The sequence below is a fragment of the Pongo abelii genome, chromosome X (assembly GCF_028885655.2).
Source record: "Pongo abelii isolate AG06213 chromosome X, NHGRI_mPonAbe1-v2.0_pri, whole genome shotgun sequence".
Taxonomy (NCBI): domain Eukaryota; kingdom Metazoa; phylum Chordata; class Mammalia; order Primates; family Hominidae; genus Pongo; species Pongo abelii.
In genome coordinates, this window is record NC_072008.2 from 115854635 (window position 1) to 115874012 (window position 19378).

Below are 19378 nucleotides of genomic sequence, written 5' to 3' on the forward strand. Positions count from 1 at the left end.
AAAGGAAGCATGGTACCATCCTAATTCTAGCCCAGTGCCTTCAGTCTCCCCATGTCCATCACATGCCAGTAGTGGTATAAAGTCAGGGTGTATTTTGCCTGTGAATTGAATTGTCTTTGCCAATCGACCAGCTGTGTTTGCAGAAAGACTCTGACTGACTGTGCTCTGGCTGTTGCAAGCAAAGAGACATTTCATTCAGGTGCTGATTAAATAAGGTGCAGAGCCAGATTGCACATTAAGGCCCTTAACTATGACTCTGGGAGTCCTGGGTAAACACTTATTAGATGTTCTGGGCAGAGCACAAAAAGGCTGGTAGTCAGGTGTTCTCTTCAGAAATCAGGTTGAAGGAAAATGGGGTAAAGAGAGACTTCTATAAAGAGTTTTGATCTTCTTTTCCTACGCTAATCAGATCTGAGTGGCTGGTGTGTACACATCAGGGCCAGATAAGTTTCCTCATTGGCATTTAGTTGCCAAATTCTTGCTAGGACATTGTAGGCTTGGATTGGGATACAGCGAGGATCCTGACTTAAGTAGGGCAGTAGAAATGCTTCATTTTCCTAATGCAAGTTCAGCTTGGTGGATAGAGCCTTTGGACCACATTTCCTGGGTTTGGGTTTGAGCTCCATCACCATGTGACCTTAGGCATGTTACTTAGCTGCATCTGTAAAATGGGAATAATGGGTTGTTGTGAGGGTTAAATAAAATAATTTAAATCAAGTATTTAGCAGAATTTCTGGCTTATTGTGTGCACTAAATAAATGTTAGCAGTTTTTAATAGTAATAGTATTACTTAACATTTCAAGATCATAGTGGTGTATTGGGTAAGAGTACAGGCTCTAGGGTGGTAAAAGCCTAGATTCAAATTCTACCACTAACTCTGTAACTGTGGGCAAATTACTTAACCTCTCTGAGCCTGTGTTCCCACATTCATAAAATGATATGATCAAACTTGAACATTACCAGAGTTGTTGTGAGGATTAAGTGAGAAAAATGAGAAAATATTAATAAAGCATTTAAGATAGTATCTGGCACATAAGAAACATTCAATACATTTAAATGACGATGATGATGATGACAATGATGTCGGCAACTCAGATGGTGAGGGTGATGATGACAGCCATCATCATTCTCACTATGGCTGCTGCTTCGAGCCTGGGTGCCTGTTGTTGCAATGAGATGGTAGGGATTTGATACAGGAAAGCTTTTCCAGGAAGATCTTCCCTGGCATCATAATTTCATGCAGTGGACAAAGGTATTGGTTCCATGAAGTTAGCACCCATGTAATAATTTCTGCGGGACAGGGTTGTTTGGCTGTTTGAGGATTAAGGACATGTTTGTGGGTAATGCGAAGGTACTTTAAATTATCCAGTCCTTTCTGCGTGACTGGGTGATTCTGTTTAAAATGGCAACTCTTCTTACATCTCTAAGATTTAAAGAATTTAGAAAGTGGCTCTCATTGTTAGGAAGCTTAGCTTTCCGGGGACCTGTTGGCTTAATTATTACTGCTCTTTATCAATGGGCTGGCTCCATGGTGCAAACTCTCTTGAGATTGGTAGTCTAGGAAACCAGTGAGTTTGTGACAGAAGTATGAAGGCAGTGAGCTTGGGGGAATGGGGTGGGCATAGACTGGTGAATGGGTTTTTTGTTGTTGTTTTCTTTTTTTTTTTTTTTTTTTACTTTTTCATTTATTTCTTTTGATTAAGGGGAGTGCAACTTTCTCCAGTGCCAACTATTACCAGAGTTGGGTAACTGTTGGAGGAGAAGGGGCCACCCCCAGAGTTCCTGGGTGAAAGGCAGGTTTCAAGTGAACAAGTATCTTAGCTGAAGGAGAAGCACGGTATAGTGGAAACTGTGCTGCTTTCAGGAGAAGACTTCACTGTGCCTTGGCTTTTCGCATCAGCAAATGGACAGAAAAAAAACAATTATTCTTATATCTCCGGGATATGGTAATCCTCTCTCCTTAAGACCAGCTCTCCTCCTTTTCAAGACTTTGTTCTGGGGCCTCATTTTCAAGACTGAGGTCTGGGGCTTAAGCCATCAACCACTAGAGAAGGACCCCTTTAAGAGCAGCCTTCTGGGGCCTAGACCTTGGTCATGTGATTTCAGGCCTTGGGATGTGGGGGCTGTGCTGTATCCTGCCAAGGCCATTGGAAGGCCTCTGGGCATATTCCCAAGCATTGTGGGTAAGAAGGCTGTTTCTTAGTCTTGGAGGTGGGAGAATTGAGAAAGCTAAGGTCATGTTTTCTATGACCTGGTTCCTGGAAGAGGAGCTGGTTTAGAGGGCATTTCTAAACAAACAGCAACCCAAATAAACAGCAGCGCTTGGAAATTAGTTATGAAAGTTCACACATTCTAAGAGCTAGGGAAGATTGTAACAAAGGGTCCTCTTCGTATCAGCACTTGTTCATTGTTGGTTTGCATTTGTTAAGAGTTTCCTTTTTTAAGTTCCAGCAACTTGAGTGTGTGTGTGTGTGTGTGTGTGTGTGTGCGCCTGTCACTTTATTCTCTGCACCCTGCGGGAATGTTGCTCAGAGTCATGTGCACAAGCGCCTCATTATCAGCAGCGCTTTCACACTTGGTCCCTTGGGCTGTCACCGCTACTGGCTGCTGCTTCATGTGGGTATTTCTCCCTATTTCCTGGACCCCCAGCCCCACAGGGAATGTTGGCACCCTGAGGAAAGGGGCCGCCTCTACATTTGGATCTCCCTTCTGCTGCGCGGCAGCTGACTTTACTCTGCTTTCAAGTTCACCTTTCCTCAGAATAGCCCTGCAAGCTAGCACCAAGCCAAGGTCATGTTTCCTTGCTTGCATGTGGGGTTTCTGGCCAGTCAGCCAAGTGAACTGATTGACCCCCAGCCCTGTGGGGAATTTCAGGAGGGTATTGTCTTGGTCATCGGAGTCAGGGGTGGCCTTTAGGCCAAGGCTGCATTAGCTTTGTGGAGAAGAATGTGAAGCCCGCCGTGTCACAGGGTCTCCTGACCGGCTGGGTAGTGTTTGGCCATATCTCACAGCCAGTGCTGTGTTTGCTCAGATGGACGCACATGGAAACCAGGCTAGGATCATCTTCCCAAATGTCTTACTCCCTGCTTTGGGTCTGTCCTGAAAAACAATTTGCAAAGTACATTGTGGTCTGCACCTGTTGTTTTTTCATCCCCCTTTTCCACAGTCAGTTTGCAGTGAATGGAGGATTAATCCTGGCTCTTGCCACTTGTATTTTCTCTTTCCCTTCTTTCCTTGAGGTTGGGTTCTTGCTTTTCAGTTATAACTGTCCATGGACATTAAAGACAGCTGGTGCCCCTGCTCATTTAGGACCTCCCTTAGGCCTTTTAAACGCTGGAAATGTGTAACAGGGCCAGATGGGCAAAAAAGAGTCGAATTTAGGAGAAAACTCACGATAATTTCTGGTTATCTTTGTACACTCTCAGAAAAGGGAGGAGTGGTAGTAATAACAGTTGTAACATTTTTGAATACACGTTAGTTATGCTTTAGGCATGGTGCTTAGTCTGCTGCCTATATGTTACCTCATTTGCAGCCTTCCAGAAAGGTTGTTTTTTGTTTCATGTAATTTTTTGTTTTTTTTTTGAGACAGCGTCTTGCTCTGTCGCTCAGGCTGGAGTGTAGTGGTACGAATATGGCCCACTGCAGCCTTGACCCCTTGGGCTCAAGCGATCCTCTTGCCTCAGCCTCCCAAGTAGCTGGAACCACAGGCATGCATCACCACGCCCAGCTAATGTTTTTATTTTTTGTAGAGATGGGGTCTTGCCATGTTGCTTAGGCTGGTCTTGAATTCCTGGGCTTAAGCGATTCTTCTGCATCAGCCTCCCAAAGTGCTGGGATTATAGGAGTGAGCCACCACACCTGGCCTGTTTTATCTAATTCTTCTTTTCTTTGCTTCTAGCTGATTTCCCCTTTGGTAGACTATAGGCACTGGATGTTCTAGCTGTACTTTCTCAGGTTGTTAAAATGGCAGAGTGATATCAAATCAGAGCTGAAAGAAACCTCTGAGATCAACTAATTTGTTTCTCCTTCATCCCTTGTTTTCCAGATGAGCCAACTGAGACCCAGAGAGGTGAAGTGATGTGCCCAAAGTCACACAGCTAAATAGAAGCAGAGCTGGGCCTCCTGACTCCCATTTCAGTATCTCTCTATAATACCACACATGGCCTCCTTTTATCCTTAACCTTCCGGCATGAAAGGAACTAGACTTTTCTTCTTGCTCACTATTAGAGAAATGGAAATCTTGTGTTTTTTGAGCATCATTGTTTATTGCCTTCTTGAAAGTGAGGATCTGCTGGCTGCAGGCCACCTCTTTCTTTCTTTCTTTCTTTCTTTCTTTTTTGAGACAGAGTTTCACTCTTGTTGCCCAGGCTGGAGTGCAATGGCAATGGCGTGATCTCGGCTCACCACAACCTCCGCCTCCTGGGTTCAAGCGATTCTCCTGCCTCAGCCTCCCGAGTAGCTGGGATTACAGGCATGCGCCACCATGCCCGGCTAATTTTGTATTTTTAGTAGAGATGGGGTTTTTCAATGTTGGTCAGGCTGGTCTTGAACTCCCGACTTCAGGTGATCTGTCTGCCTCCACCTCCCAAAGTGCTGGGATTACAGGCGTGAGCCACTGCGCCCGGTCTGCAGGCCACCTCTTTACCTGGCTGGTATAGCAACTGTTTTTCAATTTACTTTCCTGCCCTTGCTTCCTGTCTTCCACAGAGGAGTATGGCCCTGGTGTCACCATTACTTGCTGTTTGCCCTAGACAGGCAGTTCACAGGGATGTGTGTGCTCAATGAGCCTGCATGTAGAGCCAGTATGGGTTGCTTGCAGATATTGGTTGTTTGGAAATGGGACCCACTCAGCTGTGGATATAACTGAGGCCATCATTTCCTGCCTCCAAATAGAGGCCTGCATCTGATCCTAGTAAACAGTTGTATGGGGCTCCAGGGCAAGGGATCAAAATTAGAACCTTAGTCTAGCAGAGGTGACAAAGGCCAAATAAGAAAAACATCAGAATAATCTGTCAGCCCAGTAGTAGAAGTTAGTTCATCTTGGTAAATGATGTTGAGTAGTAGAAACAGCACTGGATTAAGGGTTAGCCAGACCTGGTTCCTGGTTGTAGGTTCATCACTAACTGGTTGACAAAACTGAGTAACTTTGGCCATTCAGGTAGCCTCTCTGTGCCTCAGTCTTCTTATATAATAAGAAATAGAGTGTGGTAGTTAAAAGTGCAGGCTCTGGAGCCAGACTAGTCAGGTTCAAATTCCAGTTCTGCTGCTTTCTAGCTGTGCAACTCTGGGAAAGTTAATTGACATATCTAGGCATGGTTTTTGTTTTGTTTTGTTTTGTTTGAGGTCTTCCAAGTTCATTATTTTTCTTGTTTATTGCTAGATCAGTATACCTAAAGCCTCTGGGCCTGTTTTCTTATCTGCAAAATGGGGATTAATAGTAGTATCTACTTTATGGGATTCTTGTAAGAATTAAATGCATGACTACATGTGAAGTGTTTAGAATAGTGGTGCATGGCAAGTGTTTAATAAATAAGAGTATGGCTGTTATCATCTGTAAGACAGAGATGATCTTTGCCCTTCTTACCTTATAGGGTAAACATGAGAATCAAGTGAAATAAGGTATGTGAATGTGCTGTGAATATATGAATGTGCTGTGAATATAAGAAAGTGCTATCAAAATGAGAACAATCATCACGTCTTGAGAGCAGGAACATTTAAACATTCCTTAGCCCCCTGTTTCAGATATCGATGGTTATTTCCTTGGTAGCCTGGCAAAAGGGAGAAAGGTAGGTTTATATGTAGGGTTATATAAATGTTGGGGCCATCAAGCAATGTAGATTCTGCTTTTTTATTCCCAGTGTACTCAAGAGGGCTTGAAAGCCATGCATCCTAAGTAAAGTGGTTGGGGGATTTGGAATGAAAAGGAAGGACTGCTGTGATACTGTTCCTTCAGTACTCTTATCTTATTTAACAGCATCACAATCCATCCAGTGACTTGGGTTAAATCCCTAGAAACCTTGATACATCTCAATTCCCCCCCTTCCTCCTTTTCATCATCATAGTCTCAGTCATCTTGATTCTGCCTTTCATGATCTCTTTCATTTCTCTTCCTTTTCTTCTTTGATTCCCCTGCCCTGGTTCATGTTGTTGTTTATCACTGTCATCATCATCACCTGGCTTGTTAGAGCAGCCTTGTGATTGATCTTCTCTCCTCTATCCTTTACACTACTCTATCCTTTACTCTATGTACTACTCGACCGTTTACACTACTGCCAGAATGATACAAGTAAAATACATGTTGGATCATGCCATTCCCTTCCTTCAAAACCTTCGATAACTCCTTAATGCCTTCATCAGGGATGGTAAACACATAGATACATACACTTTATATTGTCCCTGGTCGACTGTGCTAATCAATCGTAGGCACGCTTTCCCAGGGAGAGTCCAAGTAGATTTAAAATCTTTTTAGCATAGCATTCTAGGTAGCCACTTATCAATCAGTCAGAGTTGGTATTAATATATAAACTAGGGATGGCACATAGATAAAGCCTGTACAGTAATCCTAATCTCCTTATGATAGGATTCGGTATCTTCTATGATTTTGGTCCCAACCTTTTTTTTCAGCCTTATTATTTAGTATATTCTTCCATGTGTTCTCTGATCCAGCCACCAGCACCATGCACTTCCATTCTTCTCTGAGTTTATACTTTGTTTATGCTGCACTGTTAGACAGAAATATTCTTTCTTTTCTCTTCCTGTTGAAATGCTAGTTATCATTCAAGGCTCAGCCCAAACACTCCCTCTTGTGAAGCTGTCTTCAAGCCTCTAAGCCGGATTTAGCCTCTCTTGTCTATTTTAGCATGTTATTCTGCCTTGTATTATGTAATTGTTTGTGTATCTTCCCTACTCCTTAGATTGTATGTTCCTGAATGTAAGGTCTATGTTTTTATTAATTTTTGTATCCTCCACAGCTTTTGGTACATTCTAGACTCCTAATTTTTTAAAAATTAAGTCTAGTCCAGTCCCTTTGTTTTCCAGATGAGGAAACTGTGGCTTAGAGGAAAAGGTCATTAGTTCATTTTGGGATTTGTTGATTTTCAGATGTTTGAGATGTTGAGGATGGATTGTCCAGCAGGCTATTGAGATGTGGTGAAGGCTAGAAATGTTGATTTAGGAGGTATTGGCTTTGAGAAGATAAAGGAGGAGAAGAGGAGAGCATCATGCAAGCTGGAGAAGAGAAAGAAGTATTCTGGGGAATGTCTCCTTTGGGAGCAGAAAGAAGACTCTGATGGAGCAGCCATCCAGGAAGTGGAATGAGATCCAGGAGAGGAAGGAGTTTCAGAAGGCAGGGAGCTGGTCCTCTATGTCATGAAATGTAGAGGGTGAGGCCAAGGAGGACCTGAGAGAAGGTAATTAGACTTGGTGTTTACAGGCTGGTCCCTGTGGCCAGCCACCCCACCCACTTTAAAATATTTACTCTACAAATGTTAATGTGTGAAGAGTTGCATGCCAGAATATTTATGGCATCAGTGTTGGTGGATACAGAACATTGGGAAACAGCCCATTAATAGCAGAATGGTAAATCTGGCCAATGAATAGTATAGCTTTTTAAAGGAGGCTGATGTCTGAATTCACTTTCAAAGTTATTCACAACATATTGCTAAAATACAAAAATGTTGGAGAACCATATGTATGAGAGAAACCCCTTTTTCTAAAAAAAAAAAAAAAAAAAAAAGCCCAAGCAGCCCCTTCATATGTGCATGTTTATGAGCACATTTAAAAAATCTGCAAGAATGTATACTAAATAGCACTTACTCCTGAGTGATTAGGGAAAGAGGGGAATTCTCATTTTTTAATGACTACATTTCTGTATTATTTGAATTTGGTATTAGTATAGATTTCTTTAGTAATTAAGAGAAATACTTATTTAAATAAAGAAAGGATGATTGGCAGCCTGTGAGAATAGTTTTACTAAAAAAGATTCAATGGACAAAGGAAGCCAACTCACGAGAGAACATTTGGCAACTGAGAAAACATCATGTGTTTTGGAGGCTGTGCCACAGGTGCCTTGCTGTCTGTGTGGCTGGTGGGGGTGAGGCAGGGGGCATGGAGAGATTATGGCTGGAATGAGGCAGTTATCCCATTGCCAGGAAGTTCAGCGGAAAGGCAGGGGATAAGTAGAAGAGTAGCTAAGTGGCCAAGAGGCAGGCAGGGGCTGATTAAGAAGGAATTAAAAAAGCAAATCTCTGTGTGTATGTTTGTGTGTGTGTGTGTGTGTGTGTGTGTGTGTGTGTGTGTGTGTGAGATTCAGTGCTGAGCTGCAGAGAGAGAAGGAAGGGGACACTCATTGCTATGAGGAAACATCAGTGTGAAGCGGGGAGCAGGGTAGTTGAGAAGGGACAAATGAAATACCAATTTTAGTAGTAGGGAAGCTTCCAGAAAAGCATGAGATCTCAGGCCAATTAAGCCTCTGATACATGTAATGATTGGGGACTAGGCTGGACTAGCTAATCGCCTTCTCTAACGGTAGGTTAAGAAAGCTCCTTTTTGTTTATGTTTTGGTTACAAAAAATGTTTTGGCAGTAGCAGACTTATTGTGCTGGTTCAGAGAATAGTCTGGTGAGTGACTGAAATGGAATTTTTGTGAGCCCTTGAAGGCCTTTAAGTCATCTGGACCTGCCGCTAAGTTTGGGACTAGAAGTGGAGATGGAGAACAGTGGAGGTCAGACTCCTCAACCCTGGCTGCATCTCTCAGTCACCTAGGGCAGCAGATAATAAAACACAAACCAATGCCTGCTCCCACACCCTGTTCTTAGATAATTGATTACACTTGGGGCCTGGACATAGGCATTTAAGAAAAAACTCCTCAAGTGATTCTAATCTGTAGCCAGGGTTAGGAATCAATAGTTGAGAAGACTGGATTAAATGTGTTCTGAGCCTAAACTGACCACTAGAAATTGTGTGTGTGTGTGTGTGTGTGTGTGTGTGTGTGTGTGTGTATTGAGTGATATCTCAATATAGTTATTTCCTCCTCTGTATTCCCAAAGCCTTGGGAGTGGACTGCTTGTAAAGTGTTAGTTCCATTGCCTGCTAGTTAGTTGTTTACTTGTCAAGAGAGATCTAAGAAGTAAGATTCTCAATAATAGTAACTACCTTTATTGGGCCTTTTTCAGGGATAGGTTTTCAGACTTACCCTGAATCATACAGCTTGTAGGATGGGTGCCAGCACTAGGACCCATATCTGCCCCTTTTGAGCAGAGTGCCTGGCATATAGGTATTTGATCGTCACATGATGTGACAAGGAGCTTTGTTTCTTTGTGCAATGCTTCTTTTTATTAAAAAACCCAGCGGTGGTAAAATCTGACATATTTGAAAAGTCTGGTGGGAGAGAGGTTTGAGGAGAACTGCCTGGCATTCAAAAAGCTTATGATATGTTAGGTATTGTGTGGTGAATCTAGATCACATAACATGTATTAAGCAATTACTCCAAGCCTAGTCGTACTAGAGAGATACAAAAGTATTAGATGTGGTTTCTGCCCCCAGGGAACTTATTATCAAGGCTCATTAACAGTCTGACTACTGTATTTTTAGGTGGCAAGTATGTACAGAATTTATGACCAGAAAATGCTAGAGATCAGAGAGGCTTTCAAGTTCCTGAAGTTCAAGCCCATTGTTTTGCAGATAGAGAAAGAAGCCCAGAGCAGAAAGCTGCTTGCTGAAGGTCACACCACTTGGGAATGGCAGAGCCAAGGCTGGTGTATATGGCCTTACCCTTTGAGGTCCTATTACACTCTGTTCTGTCGCCCTTGAAGGACAGGTGAACCTAATGGCCCATGTTAAAACTTTAACGATATGCTTTATGCCTCCAGGCCTCCTTATGGTTTGGGGGAGGGGAGGTTAAATTTTAGTCTTTCTTAAAACGTTGAGTGGGAAGGGCCAGCACTGGTTACCTCTGGCTCAAGCCCAAGAGTTCTAAAGATGGCTAATTTTCCCTTTACTGAAACAACCACTGATTCTAGTCTAATTAGGGCACTTTTCTACTTCTCCTAAGGGTCTTTCCCAAGCTCAGTGTGTTTATGACTTTTCTACTTCAGTTCCTCATTTTTTTTTCCTTTTTGTGAAACTCACCTTAAAGACAAGAGGTGCCTGTCCTTATGGGTGGGCCTGAGAATTAGAGGAGTGGGGCCAGTTCCTAGTGATACTAGCATCAGGCTGGTTCTTTTGACCTTGTCTCCTGCTGCTTCCCAAGCCAGAAATTTAGATCCAAGTTTGGGGCTTTCTCAGAAGATTCAGGTATAATTCAAGGTAGAGGTATTCTTCCTTCCAGACCCCTGTCCCCACACAGTTAGTATTAGGGTATAATTCTAGTCACCACTAACATCTATTGAACACTTACCAAGTGCCAGGCACCCTGTGGAATAGATGCTATTATTTGCATTCCCATTTTATAGATAAGAAAAATAAGGGTCAGGGAGGTTACGTAACATACCCAAGGTCACACAGCTAGAAAGTGACCAAGCTGGTATGGATGTGTAGATCCGGCTGACTTGTTACTGTTAGGCTAATAGAGCCTAACATGAAAATAAGTTACTAATTATATTTTTGTATTGACGAAGAACCATTTGCCAATTTTCTGCAAGCCAATTTAAAGAAATGGTCGAAAGAGAAGCATTCTACCTATAGTTCTGTTCCACTGTGGGGTGGACTGTATCAAGAGGCTTGCCAGTCACCTGCATTTGTCAAGTAAGTCACTTCCCTTCTCTGAGATTCAGTTTCTGCCTCTGTAAATGAGAGGGTTAGACCATATGGTATCTAAGACCTTTTCTGTCTTCATTTACTACTTCCTGGTAGAATGGAAAAATTGTAGAATTGGATGAAGGACACAATGCATTAGAAACACAAATGTGGAGAGAATACATAGTTCATGATGGATGGGTCAGTTAGCCAGTTACACACTGTTTCTGTTTTCCCTTTTGAATTTATAATGAAACATTTTTTTTTTTTCTTTTCAGCAAGCTCCTTGCTAACATCAGAAAGTACTAGCTTTCCTTTTTTGTTGTTTGGTTCTTTTGTTTGAGACAGGGTCTTGCTCTATCACTCAGGCTAGATGCAGTGGTGTAATTACAGTTCAACTGTAACCTCGAACTCTTGGACTCAAGATTTCCTTCCACCTCAGCCTTTCGAGTAACTAGGACCACAGGCACATGCCACCACACCTGGCTGATTTTTAAATTTTTTTGTAGAGACAGGGTCTCACTGTGTTGCCCAGGCTGGTCTCGAACTTCTGGCCTCACATGATCCTCCTGCCAAAGTCCTGGGATTACTGTTGTGAGCCACTGTGCCTGGCCTCTAGCTTTCTTAAAGTAGCTGTTATTTAATTTCAGGGCTTATAGTCTCTAAAACTGTTGGTAAACGTTGAATAAAGGCTGAAGGGTAACAGGGCACTTAAATATGAGATGCCATGTTTTATGGCTCTGTGTGAGAATTAGTAAAATTTGTGTTCTGTTTTACAAGAGGGCCTTGGGAGATGATGGTTTCTAGAAGAGAAGCAATTGAAACAACAGATTATACATGTAACTTTTATCTCCTTGCAGGGTTTACGAGCAGGCAGATACATAACTAGGTCTAGTGTATGGTATCATTCATTTATCTGTGTGTCGTGAAAAGATCTTGTATTCAGGAACACTAGGTTAATAATCTACAAAATCTAATACTATTAGAATGGTAGGCTTGATCTTAAAATTTTTGTGTTGTTGTTATTGTTGGGTGTGTGTGTGCGTGTGTGTGTGTTGGCATATGTGTTCTTGAACCCAGTGGCCTTTATTTTGGATGGTTTGTATATCAGCTTGCATCAGGGAAGGCTCTGAGGGCTTGTCCCCAAAGCCAGGCTCTTTCCTCCTCTCCTGCTGGCTCACATATGTCTCCAGGTTCTTATAAGGCAGAATAGACTAGGTACTGCTATTAGAAGGAACAAAATTATTTACCTTGGGACAGGAAGGAGAAGCCCTAACAGGTGGGCTCTGATGGCAGTGCTGCTTGGCACACAGTCAATGCTATACAAATGTCAAGCATTCTGCTCACTGGTCCTAGGTCAGAGTCCTTGGGATGCTCATCACTTGTGGGCTCAGGTATCAGGGCAGCTGAGTTAGAAAGCCCAACAATATTGCTATACAGAAGGAGTTAAAAACCAGATGGCATCAAAACCCAAGCTTCACACACATCTTGTTCTTCAGCTGCCAACCCGGCACCTCAATCTGATTTTACCTTATTCTCACCTAGGTCTGGGTAAGCTCATGTAATTGCATGTTCCTGCCATGAATATCCTGGGTTTCAGAAAAAGAGTGAGTGAGATGAGGCCACAGTGTGGCAGTATTTGTTTTGTTTGTTTGTTTTTGTTTTTAATATTGCTCAGTCATGCCACGAAATGGGTACCTCCTAAACACTAACTTGGATACCCCGCTGGTTTGCTGCCTTTCAGTTTTCTATTCACATAATTATTGTTTGCATTCCCATTCTAATTTTGGCCTCTGGTCTCAGTAAGAAGGAGAATTGAAATACTCAGCGTCACACGCATTACACCCACGACCCTCATTCATTTCACAAACTAGCCTCCTGTATTTCTTCTCTTCTTCTGGCTTGGCATAGGGCTTTTGAGTTAGATCTGAGCTCAAAGCTAATTTCTATTACTCATGAGCTGTGTGCCTTTAGGCAAGTCACCCAATCACTGTCATTATGTTTTTCATTTGTAAAACGGGGCTAAAAATTCTATCTACCTCTTCAAGTTATTTAGAGAATTATGTGAGTTAATATTTCTAAAGCTCTGGGAACACTGTGTGGTACATATTAGGTATTCAGAAAATATTAGTTACAGTCTTCCTCCTTGCTCCCCAAGAAATAGAGCCAGTAACAACAACCTTTCTTCTAATACCTCATGAACTTCTCCTGGCATTAGCTGTCTGAAGGGGCTGAGGTTTGCCTTTTCTTTTGACGATGGAGATTAGTCATTAGAAACTCTGGATTTCATCCTCACAGGAAACTTGAAGTTGTTGACTTTTGTTCCTTGTTAAAGAGTTGGTACGACTGGGGCGGAAATCTCCAGAGAAAAGGGCGTGTTCCTCTACTAATTACTCTGTAGACGGCAGAGGGTGTGTGAGTAATGAGCTGTATGCTGGGTGTGGGAGTTCAGTGCCCAGCCTTCGGGAAAACATGGGTAAGTTTCATTGGCTCTTACAGCAGTTTGTGGCTCCCTGACTATCTACCCTGGAGATGTATTGGAGTCCAATAGTTAGAACCTCAGATCCGCGGGTAATAGGCCTATTACTTACTTCCTCACAGTAATGGTAACAGCTCACATTTATTTTGCCCTTACTTTGTGCCAGGCACTGTCCTAAGTGCCTTATGTGCATGAACTCATTTAATCCTCACAAGAATTCTAAAAGGTAGGGTGCAGAGCAACTAAATAGCTTGCCTACAGTCACACAGCTAGTGGGGTGGAGCTCGGATTAGAATTAGGCAGTTCAGAGCCCATAAACTTAACCAACTGCTTGGTTGAGTCTCTAGTCCTTCGGTTTTCTTTTTTAACTTAACATGTTGTAATTTTGTAACTGCTGGTCTTTAGAAATGCAGTTGATCTTTGTGCATCATTTTTGTATCCAGCAACCTTGCTAAATGCTTTTAAGTTAATTATAATTAATATATCCGAGGATTCTTTGGGTTCTTTATGTTGGCAATCGTACATAATCTGCAAATAACGAGAACTTTGTCTCTTCCTTTGTGGCCATTATTTTTTTTTTAATATCTTTTTCTCAACTTACTGTTTTAGTTGAGACCTCCCGTATAGTGCTTAATACAAGTGACAATGTTGGGCAACTCTTATCTTGTGTTCTGCCTTAAAGGATATGCTTTCAGTGCTTCATCATAAAGTATGATCTTTGCTATAATTTTTTTTTGGTATTATTTATTAGATTATAGAAGTTCCCTCCTATTCTAAGTTTGCTAAGATTTTTAAAAAATCATGAATGGATGTTGCATTTTATCAGAAGCTTTTTCTTCATCTGTTGAGATGATCATATTGCTTTTGTTCTTTAGTCTTTCAGTGTGGTCAATTATACTGATTGATTGTCTAATATTAAACTGTCTCTGTATTCCTGGAATCAAGTCACCTTGATCATGATGTATTATCTTTTTTATTGTTCCTGGATATGGTTTGCTAGTATTTTACATGGTATTCTTAAACACTGTGAGTGGGCTGGGCACGGTGGCTCACGCCTGTAATCCTAGCACTTTGGGAGGCCAAGGTGGGTGGATCACCTGAGGTCAGGAGTTCGAGACCAGCCTGACCAATATGGTGAAACCCCATCTCTACTAAAAATACGAAAATTAGCTGGGCGTGGTGGTGTGTGCCTGTAGTCCTAGCTACTCGGGAGGCTGAGACAGGAGAATCGCTTGAATCCGGGAGGTGGAGATTGCAGTGAGCCGAGATCATGCCACTGCACTCCAGCCTGGGTGACAGAGCAAGACTCCGTCTCAAAAAAAATAAATAAAAATAAAATAAAATAAATCTGTGAGTGAATCTGTCTCTAGTTTTCACTGTTCATACTGCCTTTGTCAGGTTTTCTTATTAAGTTTGTGCTAGCTTCATAAAATGGATTGGCCAATGCTGCTTCCTCTTTTTCTAAACTTTGGAAAAGTTTGCATGAGATCAGAGTGATTTGTTTCTTAAAGGTTTGTTAGAACTTGCCTATAAAACTATCTGGGCTTTCATATTGTCTTTGTGGGAAGATTATGGACTACTGATTCAATTTCTTTAATGCTTATAGGAATTTTCAGACATTGTATTTTTCTTTAGTCAGTGTCTTTATGTTTTGCTAGGAATTTGACCATTTTGTCTAAATTTTCAAATTTATTGGTATAAAATTGATAATAGTCTCTTAACTATAAACACTACAGATATTTAAAAGATTTCTTCCTTTTCTCTCATACTATTATTTGCTACTAAAAAATCAATCTCACCAGTAGTTTGTAAGTTTTATTTATCTTTTATAGGAAATAATTGAGGCTTTGTTGATGGAGCTATTATATGTTTGTTTTCTATTTTGTTAATTGCTGCTTATTTTAAAAATCTGTTTTCTCCTTCATATTTTCTTTGGAGTTATGTCTCTTGTTCTTTTCCTAACTTAGGTGGGATGCTTAGCTTATTTATTTTTAGACTTTCTTATTTGACTATATGAATTAAAAGGTTAATAATTTTTGCTACCTAATGTTTAGCTACATTCCACTAATTTTGATATGTTATAACATTTTGTTATTGCTCAGTTCCAAGTATTTTGGAATTTCCATTGTGCTTTCTTAACTCATGGGTTGTTTAGAAGGATTAACAGTTTTTTCCTAAATGTTTTAAAAGTCATCTTTTTGTTGCTGATTTCTAACTTGATAACATTGTAATCAGAGAATGTGATCTGTATGTTCTCTTTCTTTGAATTTTGTTGAGATTTGTTTTGTGGCCCAGTATGATACAGTGTCCACTAGATCAACCTTGTTAATTTTGCTGCTCTTCAATCACTTTACCTTATTTTTTCTCTGCTTAATCTGTCAGTTACTGGGAGATTTTTAAAAGTTTACCGCCACAGAGGTATATTTATCTATTTCTTTTTTTAGTACTGTTAACCTTTACTTTATATATTTTTGAGGTTGTGTTATTAGGTATAGTATGTTAATTTTTGCATTTATTGTTACATCTATTGATCAAATGTTCAATATAGGGGTCCCGTGGCAACTTAGAGTGTGGATAGATCTACATGCTATAAGGGTGGCTTGGTAATGGCGAAAGCATCCCTCTGGGTGGGCTGGGTAAATTGGATTTTCAGCTCCAGGGAAGAAACACCCTTAAAATCAAAATTGCACCTTCTTGAAGAATTCTTAAATTTGACATTGCCAAACAAAATTAACACCCTCATATCCTCAAGTGCCAGAGGCTTTTGTCGTTATTGAAAACACTCTTAAAAGCTGCATTCCTTCTGGGATGCATGAGGGGTTGGGAAGGAAAGCTTTGTTTTTCATGGGCCTTACAGACATTACTTCTGGTTGGTCAGACATGTTTCAGACCCTTGGACTTTCTTCTTCTTATTGCCTAGTATATTTTCTATGAGACCTGAGCCAAATCCTGTTACCTCTCTGCTTTTTAGGTTCAATGACTGGTTCCCTTTTCCCCTGACAGAAGTGAAGTGTGGAGAAATTGAAATAATAGTTGCATAGGGATTCTAAATAATTTATTAGTTCCCTCACTTGCTCTGCTGGAAACAAAAATAAAGTCTATAGAAGACAGTGTTCACAAGGATCAAGCAACAGAAATGATGTCAGCGATTCCCCCTTTTATTAGATTTTCGAATGGAATCAGACTGTGTGAAGCTGGAAGGCATACAGAGAGACAAATTACATTTGGTCACATATGGGTGGGAATGGAACTTTTCAGTCCAGCTCTTGAGCCTATGTGGTGCTGTGAAATCTTATTTTCATGCTCTGTTAGGGCAGCAGCTCCTGATTCTGATTGCGTTTCCTAAATAAGCACTCTGAGCTGGTCCTCTTTGCTAGCCCTTCCTTACTACTCAGAGAGTTTCATTGAAGTGGGAGCAGGTGACCCAGTTAGGGTCCCCTGTTTCAGGTGTTCTTTCATTTGCATGTAACAATACTTCTCTGTCTCTTTTTTAAAAAAAATTTATTTTTTGATTATAGAAGTAGCATATGATCATAAATTAAGAAATTAGAAATATAGAAATATATAAAACAAAAGTGAAAGTTTCTGGTAATCTGTCTCCCTGACCTGTTCTCTTCTCTCCCTTTTTCTCTCTTTCTCTGTTTTTTTTTGTTTTGTTTTGTTTTGTTTTGTTTTGTTTTGTTTTTGAGGCTGGATCTCACTCTGTCATCCAGGCTGGAGTGCAGTGGCATGATCATGGCTCACTGTAGCCTTGACTTCCCTGGGCTCAGGTGATCCTCCTGCCTTAGCCTCCCGAGTAGCTGAGACTACAGGTGCATGCCACCACACCTGGCTAATTTTTGTATTTTTTGTAGAGACAGGGTTTCACTGCGTTGCCCAGGCTGGTTTGAACTCCTGGGCTTAAGTAATCCTTCTATCTCTGCCTCCCAAAGTGATGGGATTACGGGCATGAGCCATCACATTTGGCCTCTTTTTTTTTTTTTTTTTTTAACATTTTTTTCATGTTTTTAAATGTGCGTTTTATTATTGTTCAGATGTGAAAAGGCCAACGGATCAAGAGACAGTTGCCATTTAAAAGATAGTACCTTCACTGGGTGCAGTGGCTCACGCCTGTAATCCCAGCACTTTTGGAGGCTGAGGTGGGCAGATCACAGGATTTCGAGACCAGCCTGGCCAAAATGGCGAAACCCCATCTCTACTAAAAATACAAAAATTAGCCAGGTGTGATGGTGGGCGCCTGTAATCCCAGATACTAGGGAGGCTGAGGAACTAGAATTGCTTGAACCCAGGGGACGGAGGTTGCAGTGAGCTGAGATCACGCCACTGCACTCCAGCCTGGGCGACAGAGCAAGACTCTGTCTCAAAAAAAAAAAAAAAGAAAAAAAAAGAAAAAGAAAAAAGAAAAGATAGTACATTCTTTTCAAAAGGAACTATTATGGTACTTAGTGTCTTATAATTTTTAAATTTTTAAAATTTTTTTATTATACTTTCAGTTCTGGGATACATGTGCAGAATGTGCAGGTTTGTTACATAGGTATACATGTGTCATGGTGGTTTGCTGCACCTATCAACCCTTTGTCTACATTAAGTATTTCTCCTAATGTTATCCCTCCTCTTCCCCTGCAACTGCCAACAGGCACCGGCGTGTGATGTTCCCTTCCCTGTGCCCATATGTTCTCATTGTTCAACTCCCACTTATGAATGAGAACATGAGGTGTTTGGTTTTCTGTTCCTATGTTAATTTGCTGAGAATGATGGTTTCCAGCTTCATCCATGTCCCTGTAAAGGACATTAACTGATTCTTTTTTATGGCTGCATAGTATTCCATGGTGTATATGTGCCACATTTTCTTTATGCAGTCCATCATTGATGGGCGTTTGGGTTTTAACATTTTTTAAAGAGTTGATGTCTCACTCTATCACTCAGGCTTGAGTGCAGCGGCACGATCAGGGCTCACTGCAGCCTCAAACTCTGGTGCTCAAGCTATCTTCCCACTTCAGCTTTCCAAGTAGCTGGGACTACAGATGCACACCACCATGTCCAGCTAATGTTTTATTATTTTTTTAGAGATGGGGGTCTCACTATGTTGCCCAGGCTGGTCTCAAACTCCTGGCCTCAAGTGATCCTCCTGCCTCAACCTCCCAAAGTGCTAGAATTACAGGCATGAGCTGCAGTGCCCTGCCCTAGTCCTCCTTTTTGTAATAATTTTAAAAAGGTTTTTTTGCTTATTGTTATTATTTTTACTTAACCCATAATATTTTATATATTTTTGGAGTACAGTGTGAGATTTTGATACACGTATCCATTAACCAATGTCTCCCTAATCCTTCCTTTCCCCCTACCTTTCCCCACCTCTAGTAACTACTACTGTACTCTCTATGAGATCAACTTTTTTAGTCCTGCTCTTTTTTTTTCTTTTTTCTTTTTTTATTATTATTATACTTTAAGTTTTAGGATACATGTGCACAACATGCAGGTTTGTTACATATGTAAAGACCTCGGCTAATGTGAAAGAATATCTCCTTCTCTCTGATCTTTTCCTTTAAATTTGCATTTCTCACAAAAGTGTAGTGTGAAAAAAAATCCAACTTGATGGGGGAGAGGGCTCCAGATTTTATAGAATATGGCTGCATGAACTAAAGGTCAGGGGTTGAAGGAACTGGAATTAAAAATATCAATTACTCATCTTTATTTAAAAATGGGTAAATATAAGGCAGAAAATAATATTTTAGGTACACACATCCTGATCTAGCTATGTTTATGTGTGTTGGGGTGATGGATGGACAAGAGGTATAGTTCAAATGAGATCATTTTTGTGAAATGGCTTTGTAAACTGTAACATGCCCTATAAATATGAGATTAGCTTTAATATTGGCCCTGACTCTCCAGTGTGGCTTTGTGTGTTTGTCTAAACAGTTAGTATCTGTCAGTGCTCCATTGCACAAGGAACTGACACAATGGTATCCCGTGCCTCTGTTGTTGTTGTTGTTTTTGTTGTTGTTTTGCAGTTCTAAAAGCTTAGTTAATTGCCTTCATTAGCTTAATATATACCATGTGAAAAGCGTAGAAAAGCAGAACTCAAAACTCAGAGAATAAAGGACAGAACATAACTAACTACCGATGTGCACAGTAGTTACCTGCTGCAGGGAATTGAAGCATATAAGC

General features: G+C 41.0%; 1 protein-coding gene across 10 annotated transcripts in view; it reads left to right on the forward strand.

The window, feature by feature from the left end:
- Positions 1–19378, forward strand: part of TMEM164 (transmembrane protein 164) — a 188397-nt gene that overhangs the window by 10465 nt on the left and 158554 nt on the right. Inside the window, exon 1 of one of the 10 annotated variants that reach the window (XM_054544964.2) lies at positions 4502–7409. The exons of the other annotated variants lie outside the window; for them this stretch is intronic. The gene's annotated coding sequence lies outside the window, so the exon portion shown is untranslated. Of the gene's footprint in view, positions 1–4501; positions 7410–19378 lie in introns of those variants that run through there. 10 annotated transcript variants of the gene reach the window in all.